This window comes from Macrotis lagotis, chromosome X (assembly GCF_037893015.1).
Source record: "Macrotis lagotis isolate mMagLag1 chromosome X, bilby.v1.9.chrom.fasta, whole genome shotgun sequence".
NCBI lineage: Eukaryota > Metazoa > Chordata > Mammalia > Peramelemorphia > Peramelidae > Macrotis > Macrotis lagotis.
In genome coordinates, this window is record NC_133666.1 from 475,726,756 (window position 1) to 475,736,231 (window position 9,476).

At 37.3% G+C, this 9,476-nt stretch overlaps 1 pseudogene; it reads right to left on the reverse strand.

Annotated features, from left to right (window-relative positions):
- Positions 1–7,042: 7,042 nt before the first annotated feature.
- Positions 7,043–8,924, reverse strand: LOC141499274 (aminopeptidase B pseudogene; annotated as a pseudogene).
- Between the last annotated feature and the right edge of the window lie 552 nt (positions 8,925–9,476).

The window sequence follows — 9,476 nt, forward strand, 5'->3', positions numbered from 1 at the left end:
ACTATATTCCACCCTCACACTGGTGTGGCAAACTTTTCTCGTTGACCTTCCAAGTTGTTCTTAGCAGTCACTGTGGCTGAGAGGTTCAGAAATCACCAATGCTATCACAATCAATAGTCATTGATTTAAAAAAATACATACATATTTACATACATGTACAATAACAGTCCCTGCTCTCAAGGAATTTTCATTATTATTAGTAAAGCTACATATACATATATACATACATACATACATACATACATATATACACACACATATACAATAAATATGCATTAAGTGCATAATAGATGGGACTTAAATTTAGAGGGGAAGGATTTTGCATCTGGGCCATAGGACAAGACCTCCTAAGTGAGGTGAGGATTGAATTGTATCTTAAAAGAAACCTTGGATTTATTTTGGCTATAATCTCTCAATTCTTCACATTCCTCCCCTTAATGGAATTGCTATGGTTTGTGGGAATGTCAGAGACAGAGAGAGAGAGAGAGAGAGAGAAAGAGACCGAGAGAGACAGAGAGACAGAGACAAGTGATCATGGGAAATAGCTCCAAAATCTTAACCAAGAGTTCAAATCAAACCAGGTTGAATTTCAAGGATTTGTAATTGTTCAATTCACCATGCTGGCTTATTTTAAGAAAAGAACTTTATGAATTAAGGAGAATTATGAGCAGCCATTATTAATTTTACCAATAAAAACTGATTTTAATTTCCCAATTTGATACTATTATTTGATGCTTAAGGTGAGGGAATGCCATGTAAGAAATAGTGATCTGGAATATGGGGAATTTGGGAAAGTATTTTATATAACAGAAATGTTTTACACTATTTTTGTTGATTTTGTTTAAACTCTTACTTACAAAAAAAGAAAACAGTTTTCAACATCCAAAAAAAAAAGAGGAAAGAAAGATGAATAATTTTTACTGATTTGACTGTGTCAATGAAGCAGCAATTATTTATCAGTGTCCAACTATAAGGCTTGAGATCAAATTTTAATCTTTAACTGTTTCCTTTTATTCTTTGATGGATATTATTGAAGTGATCATCATGAATAATAAACCTCACTATATCATTTTTCTTAGTACTGAGAAATAAAATATAACACTAGTGACCATCTCTGCTTAAAACCTGGAAATGATATAGTTGATTAGAGAAATGAGGACAGCGGTAGCTAGGTGGCTCAATGGAAAGAGCACCAGCCCTGGAGTAAGGAATACCTGAGTTCAAATCCAGCCTCAGACACTTAATTACCTAGTTATGTGGCCTTGGGAAAGCTGCTTAACCCCTTGCCTTGCCAAAAAAAACCTAAAAAAAAAAAGAAAATGAAATGAGGACAGAAATTTGGGGCTTAAGTAGGACTTGGGTGAGTAGAAAAGTTGCCCAGGTCTCATGATAAGGCTCATACCTAAGTCATAGTGATTTGGTCACTTTTGTCTATTCTACATCAAATTTAATTTGACACACCCTTACTGACTGGTTATTGTGTGTGAGATATTATACAACTTGGTGGGGATGCCAAAGCCAAATTTTAAAACTCCCTGCCTTCAAGAAGCTTACATTTCACTTGGAGGATTTCACCATGTATATAGGTAAGCAAATAAAAGAAACTGGAGGAAATAAAGAATATTAACATGTGAATGCAGATTAGAAATTTTTTTTGCAAGATGATATTTGAAGGAATCCAGGCCTTATGGTATAGTATGTAGGTTGTCTCTGGAAAGAATTCAGAATCATTGGCATTTATTAGGGAGGAGTGGGAATCAGCTCCCCAGGAATGGGTTGTTCTCCCAATGAAAGACTCACACTCATTTGAGAAGATGAGCTTTTATTGGAGCAAAAGATACAAGATGAGTTGATCAGGTTAGTATAAGGATTTATTGTCTTGCTGATAGTGGATGGTCTTGTGTCTTGGGAAAGGGATTTATTGAGTCCTTGCCAGTAGGCAAGGTTCTTCAATGAAATTCAGTGACCTCATGATAGGGACTCTAAGGGGCAGAAATCCATTTTAGGTACAGAACATAGTCCTTGACATAAACCTCAGATATGGACAGGTGTCAATAAGTCCAAGTTCCTGCGACTTAGAAGCTAGAAAGGAAAATGATATAAATTAAGTATACTAAATTGGGAGCTAGATATTGTAATCTTTGAAATATTGGGAAAAAATCATGCATTTAATTAGGGTCAATATGGAGCCATGGAAATGTTTTGAAAAGGAAAGCAGCATATTCTGACCTGTGATTTATAGACATTAATTTGTTATTCTTGCATACTGTTGCTAAAAGGAGATGTGGCAAAAACTATTCTATCAAATAAGAGACTAGTGTAATTACCTTACCTAGAGTAGAGGTCTTATGAGGGCAGAAGGGGACACAGAGAAGAGGGACAAGCAGAAGAATCATGGTGGAAGTAGGATGTATAATACTTAGCAATTGATTGACTCTAAGGATAGGGTGTTGAGAGACAGATGGAATTTTGGATAGTTCCATAGTTAAAGACCTGAATGATTGAAACTATGAAAAAAATCTTTAATAGAAATAGTATATTTTCATTAAGCAAATGTATTCTAAATAAATCTTAACATATAAATAAATTTCCAGAGGGTTTTCTCCCTTTAAAGAAAAATTCCTAAATTGCACATTTGTTGTTTGACACTAGGAAAATTTTTTAGCCTCAATTTCCTCATCAGGAAAGGTGTCCTATTTGATGTGAAGAGAATCCTTATGGAAAGGGAAGTGATTACTCAATCACTTAAAAAAAGTCATTTTCCCCTTCAATATGTTATGGGACATTTTCTTTTAAATCAGACAAGCAAAGTTAATATTTAGCTCAGGTTATTCATTTTAATTCCTCCTCTTTATTTAAGTAAAGTCTATTCATTTATACATATTAATCATTATTACTCACAAAAGACTCATGATGTGATTTCCTCCCTTCAAAATCAAACATGGAAAATTAATCCTTTAACAAATCTATATCTTCTTCAATGATAAACATGGTCTAGTTTCTTTATTTTAGACAGTTTAAATATAGACTATTTAAATTGATGTATTTTAGAAATTTTGCTTGCTAGTGATTTTTGGTTGACTGTGCAGAAATTCAAAGCCTAAAGTGTTTTTCTCTTCTTATCTTTTGACAAGCTGATCCATTTTAGGAACAGAAAAAAAAAAAAAGACTGACCAACAAGTACCATCTACACCTGAAAAATAAAGAAACTTTTATTTGCATTGCAAATTTCTTTATCTGTTTGCTTTATCTGTTTTCAGACTTGAACTCTCCATCTGATATTTTGGTCATGACTTATTCCTGCCTTTTTTTTTTCCCATCTTGGACTCTTCTGGATAAGGTTTATTCTGAAATCTCCATGACTAAAGTTTTTCTGCCAGCATTCTCCATGATGCTTTTTTTAGCCACTGTTTCATCTGTCTTTGCATTAGCACTCTAGTTGAGGATTTCTATCATCCTCCAAACTTCTTTTTCCTCAGCCAGGAGCAGATGACAGATTTCTTGTCATATCTTACAGTAAGGATATTTCAATAAGTGTGAAGTAGTGTGACATAAGAAAATAAGCAATTATGTCAGTGTTACATTTCTTGTACTTTGTACACGAAGTTCACTTGTGGATTGGAGGTATATATATGACTTGGATTTGACTTAGATTTCTCTCTGATGCTACTTGTAACCTCACCTGATTTTTCCTATATGTCAAACACATATTCTTTTTAATAATTCCTCAGAAAATCAAATTTACTGTTTCCTTCAATAAACTCATCTATTTTAATTAAATAATTTGAAAGTTTTCATCACCTTTTGACAAAATTTCTCCCCATCTCTGAAAGCAGACATCAGCAGAATGACTAGCTATCTTATAATCCTTTTGCAAATTCTCATTGTGATCCCTTCAATAAGAGATGATCTAATGTCCCATGAAATTATATTCCTGGTTGCCTATGGAGCAAACTCCTCTATTTTTCTCTGCAAGGAAAGTCTATAGTCCATTGTTCCTTTAATCTGTAGTTTCCTTTTGTTCTTTGGTTTCATTTATAGCGGGAATGTAGATTTCTAATTTAGGATCTACAACTTACAATTTAGTATATCTAATTTTTGGTCAGGAGACATGTAGTTCCCTTTTGGAGGAAACAGATGTTATTTTAAAGATTATAGATTAGCCAGAAGACATGAATCTTAGAGATTCATTTCTCCATTTTTATCATTTTAAAACTTTTCACTTAAAAAGAAAGTGGTTGCAAAAAACTGAGCATCCACTATTATCATCCTTTATAACCAAGGGTTACTTCCTTATCATAAACAGGCATCAGAATATAATATTCTGGAAGATTATACAAACATGTGTGTATTAATTAGATTACACAGTGGATAGAGCACTGCTCTTGGAATCAGCAGGATGATATTTCTAATTCAGCCTCAGACATCTGATACCAAGTGAAATTAGGCAAGCATCTTAATCCTGATTGCCTCCCATGCAGGACCATCTCCAGTCATCCTAATTCATATCCAATATCCTGGACCCAGTTAAGCCATGGGAGAAAATGTGAGGTCTGGCACTCCTTCATTCATATACAGTTCATGTGCTTCTAATGGCATCACCTCTCCTGATATCATGGTTTTCCTCAAGAATGAAGGTCAAACATCATCATCATCATCATCATTTTATGAGTAATATGCAATGATTCACAATAACACGCATATAGATAAGCATTTGTAATCTTCCACAAGTCATCATGTGTGTATATATGTGTTTGTATGTATGCACATTTGATGAATACATGATATATACTTGAGGATTTCTGTAGAGCAAATATTGACTGTTGACAAATTGTTGGATATGATAGCTTTTACCAATATAATATGGATGAAAAAGATACAAAATATGAAAAAAACTCTTCCTCTGTGTTTTCTATTTCTGTAGTTAGGCAATTAAATATAGATGAAATAATTATTTCTTCCTTATACTAATAACCAATTACTATCAGAAAATCTAAGGGTTTTTAATTTTGTTTTTGTTTTTGTTATTTACATTCTATTTCCCCATTCTCTACTAGGACAAATCAGCCTCTGAAAAACCAAGACTGATGATAGGATTGAATTTTCACATTTTGTTCAAGGGTATTCAGATCTCACTCTGAAGATCTCTCTTAAGAATTTTGGAATTGTATATGGCACAGGACCAATCTAACATGGTATGCCCTCATCAGAGAGTGTTATTCTCTATAATCAAGGCAGAATGGAAGTAACACAAGGAAATGTGAAATGTGTAAGTTTAGAGTACCCACATAGCAAGTGTTCACATGAACTATTCGTGCCCAACCTGTGGAAGACAATTCTGAGATTGTATTGGTCTGATAAGCTACAGTTGGACACACTGCAACATGTTTGTATCATAGTGATGTCATTTTGGTCTTCTTTTGTAAGAAAAGAATAGAAGCAGTCATTTCCCCTAATTGGAGAAACTTCATTCTGATTAAAGAGTTAAAAAGTAACTCATCTAGATAAATTCCAGGCTGTGTTCTATTCAGAAACTCTTAGGTAATAGATTCCTTTATCTATATTGCTCAAGGCTATATCAGTTGTCTGAGTAGAAAAAAGTTCATATGTGAACTACCTGTACTCTCCTTTTCCTACTATGATTACATCTAAATTATATGCCATTGTTTAGAGATATAACTTGTGTCTCTGGAATTTACTACACTACCATGTATAAATCCTTTAGATTAATCATCTAAACTATACAATGAGACTGTTATACAATCCATTACAACCACTCTTTCTTATCCAAAATCAATTAAATAAGTTTATCATTTTGTGGAAATATTTCCATTATACTAATGAATAGCTAATATGTATTTTAGAGAGATAAAGGACCAAGAGTGAGGTATTGGTCTGCCCCTCCATTGTGGCACCTGGCCACCCCTCGATCACATTTTTCATCATAAATTCACCAGAAAAGTTGTTTCAATATTTTTTCCCCACAGTTGCTATTGTTACCTATATTTTCCTCCATCCTATTCTTCCCCACCCCCATTTATTCTGCTCTCTCTCTCTCTCTCTCTCTCTCTCTCTCTCTCTCTCTCCTCAAAAGTGTGTTGTAACTGACTAAACTCTCCCACAATCTTCCCTCTCTAGGGCAAGATAGATTTCTACTGTATGCTATTTCCTCTCTGAATCACTTTCAGTGAGAATGAAGGCTCACTCCTTCCCCCCTCACCAGCTTTCCCTTTCTCTTTATTGCAAAAGCTTTTTCTTATCTCTTTTATATGAACTATCTTAGCTCATTCTGACTCTCCCTTTCTCCTATTAATTTCTTTCTTGCTCATTGACTTCATGTCAATAATTTAGTATACCTTCATATTCAGCTCCCTGCTATGCCTTGTCTTTATATTCTCCTTCTTTTGGATCTAAAAAAATGAGAAGGTTCATATGAGTTATCAGTAACATCTTATCATGCAGGAACACAAGCAGTTCATTATCATCATCATTAAATCTTATAATTTGCCCTTCCTATCCACCCTTTCTGTGCTTGACCTGACTCCTGTACTTGTACTGAAGATCAAATTTTCTGTTCAGCTTTGGTAATTTCAACAGAAAAGTGTGAAAGTCCCCATTTCATTGAATATCCATCTTTCCCCCTGAAAGAGGATTTTACTCTCAAGGGAAATGGGGGTGGGGGAGAACAGGATGGAGTAAAATATAGCTAACAACTGCAACTGTGGGGAAAAAATAGTGAAGCAACTTTTTTGGTGAATTTATGATGAAAAATGTGATCCAGAAGCAATCAGGTGCCACAGTGGAGTGGCAGCTAGGTGGTGCAGTGCAGCACCTGAAGAGTAAGCAACAACCTCTCTTCTTCCTATGCCACACCAAGCTGAAATGGAAATGCCTTCTAGCACAGTCAATGCCAAGGTCTACTGACCCATTGGAAGATTTCCTGGTTCAGAATTCAACTTTCAGGGAAGTTCCTCAAGCAGAGCCAAAGGTCTTCTCCAAGGCTATGATGCCTAAATAACATTAAGGACCCAAGCATGGGGCTCTAATTCTTCTTCTTTGATTCCAAAATCCACTTGACATAATTGACAACATTGCTGTGGAGCTGGGGGAGGGGCAGTGATAGAGAAAGTCTCTTTGCTTAGGCAACAGGCTGCCTTACTGCCACTGATCATGGTATGGTACTTGTTTTCCCTGACTTTGCAAGAAATCCTGTACTTTCCTGAAATCGTGCTGGTGGTAATTTTTGATGATGATTTGACTCCAGCATAAATGCAGCTCTGCATTTTGGGCATTCAAGACCTTGGGGTGTCTCCCATTTCATTCATATTCCCAGAAGGTAGAGGAGATTTCTGTAGGATCATATCCAGGAAGTAGACCAGCTGATAGGTCTTCCAGGTAGAGATATCCACAGGAGCTATAACTCCTAAGACTAACTTCTCAGCAGCTCAAAGCTGGGCCAGCTCCTCAACAAGCTTCATAAGGGAGTCACCAGGGGAGAGGTCAGGAAGGCAAGGGGACCATTCTGTTGTGTTTGGTCATTTATCAAATTCAAAGCCCTGTATAGAATCCACTCTCTTTTTCTTCAGTTCAGGGAAATATTCCAAGTAGAATTCTAGGATATCATTCCAAAGCCAAGATGCTTTGGAATTTAAATTCATTGACAAAGGCCTTAAGGAAGTTGTCAGACCAGTCCTGGTCTCCCACCAGGTGAACTAAGTAAGAGACAGAACAGAACCCTTTCTCATGTGGGGTTTCATTGTAGGTATCATAAGCATCAATATCTGGCTCAGTCTTCACCATTGCTTATTTGGCAGGTGATCCTTTCCTGTAATATCCATATGCTGCCAAAGGAGTGCCCTACTCGTGGCAACTTCTAGGCAGGAGTAAGCAGAACCAAAGAGGATGGTAGAGATTCTCCTGTGGGCACACATAGTGAAAACTTCATTCAGTCAGAACTGGCACCAGTTGATGTTGGTGACCAGATATCCAAATCAATTGTGAGGGATCTCATGAATGATTACATCTTCCAAGGAATGGTAATCAGCCAATAGACATGGAGTAACAAAAATTAGTCAGGATCCATGCCTTGGAAGGGGAAAGAGGGAAGCATGAAGATCAAGTCATATCTTCCCCAAACATGGGGTACAAAAATTTTTTCTCTGGTTGCCAGAAATTCCTCTTTCATACCACTGTAATCTTCTTTGGCAGCTTTAATCAAGCTTGACTCAGTCCACACAGAACTCCTAGGTCCAACTTCAGGGGAAACCAGATGTCCAACAGCCAAAGCTACCAGGTAGAAGGGGATAGGCTGACACATTTGGAAGAAGAACTTATTTGAGCCTTGTTTTTCCCATGTGGTGGCATGCATCACTGCTGTAAATCCATCTGGCACCTCAATGAGGGAAGAATACTTATTTTCACTACAGGAATGTATAAGCAGGGGAAGAAAACTCCATTGAGGATGGTCTGAACCTGGGTATAGACAGAATTCTTCTTCTTCCCTGCTGTTTGCTCTGAAGTCAGCCACCAAACCCCAGGTCCTTTGCCTACACTGTAGGGGAGCAGCAGCTGGAAGCACTCCCTGGAAGCTACCCATGGCAAGGCTGCAGGAAGGCCATTCTTAGTGTATGGCCACAATGGGCAAAGGGGGACGATTGGAAGGACACAAGCTCCTCTGGTAACTCCCCAGAGTGCAGCCTGCAACACCTTAAGCCACTGGTGGGACTTGAGATGCATCTCAGAGGCTCCTTCAGGACCCAGGCAACATAGCTTCAGAGCCACTCAGTGGCTGATACCAGGGATGCCAGACACCCTGGAGGATTGAACTCCACCTGCAGTATCAGGTAGAGGTGCAGCAGTTTGAGGGAGCAGAAGTTGGAGGCTGAAGCCACATCAGGGGCCCAGTGTAGAGACCGCAGAGCCATCAGGCCTAGGGTGCGCCATCACCACAAGGGACCCACCTGCTCCCTCAATCTGATGGCCCACCTTTCCAGATGAAATTATCACAGCAAGGATGATGGGCCAAGACTTTGTTCAGACACCTCCTCCAGCACTCCTCCATACTGATTTTTAACATGTTATTTTTGTTTGTTTGTTTTTCCTTCACCAAGCTGCTGACTTGCTTTTCATGATTTTCTTGCATTGCTCTCATTTACTCTTCCCAAGTTTTCCTCTACTTCACTTAAATGATATTCAAAATCTTTTGTGGAGCTCTTTCATAGACTGAGACCAATTCATATTTTTCTTGGAGGATTTGGATATAGAAACTTTGACTTTGTTATCTTCTGACTGTGTATTTTGATCCTCCATGGCACCGAAGTAATTGACTTTGGTCAGATTCTTTATCTTCTGTTGTTTGTTCATTTCCCCAGCCTATAACTTGAGTTTTAACTCTTTGATAAGGTGGAACTCTGCTTCCTGGGTGTAATATACACTTTCCCAAGCTTTTGAAAGTTTTTACAGCTGTGCTGAGCCCA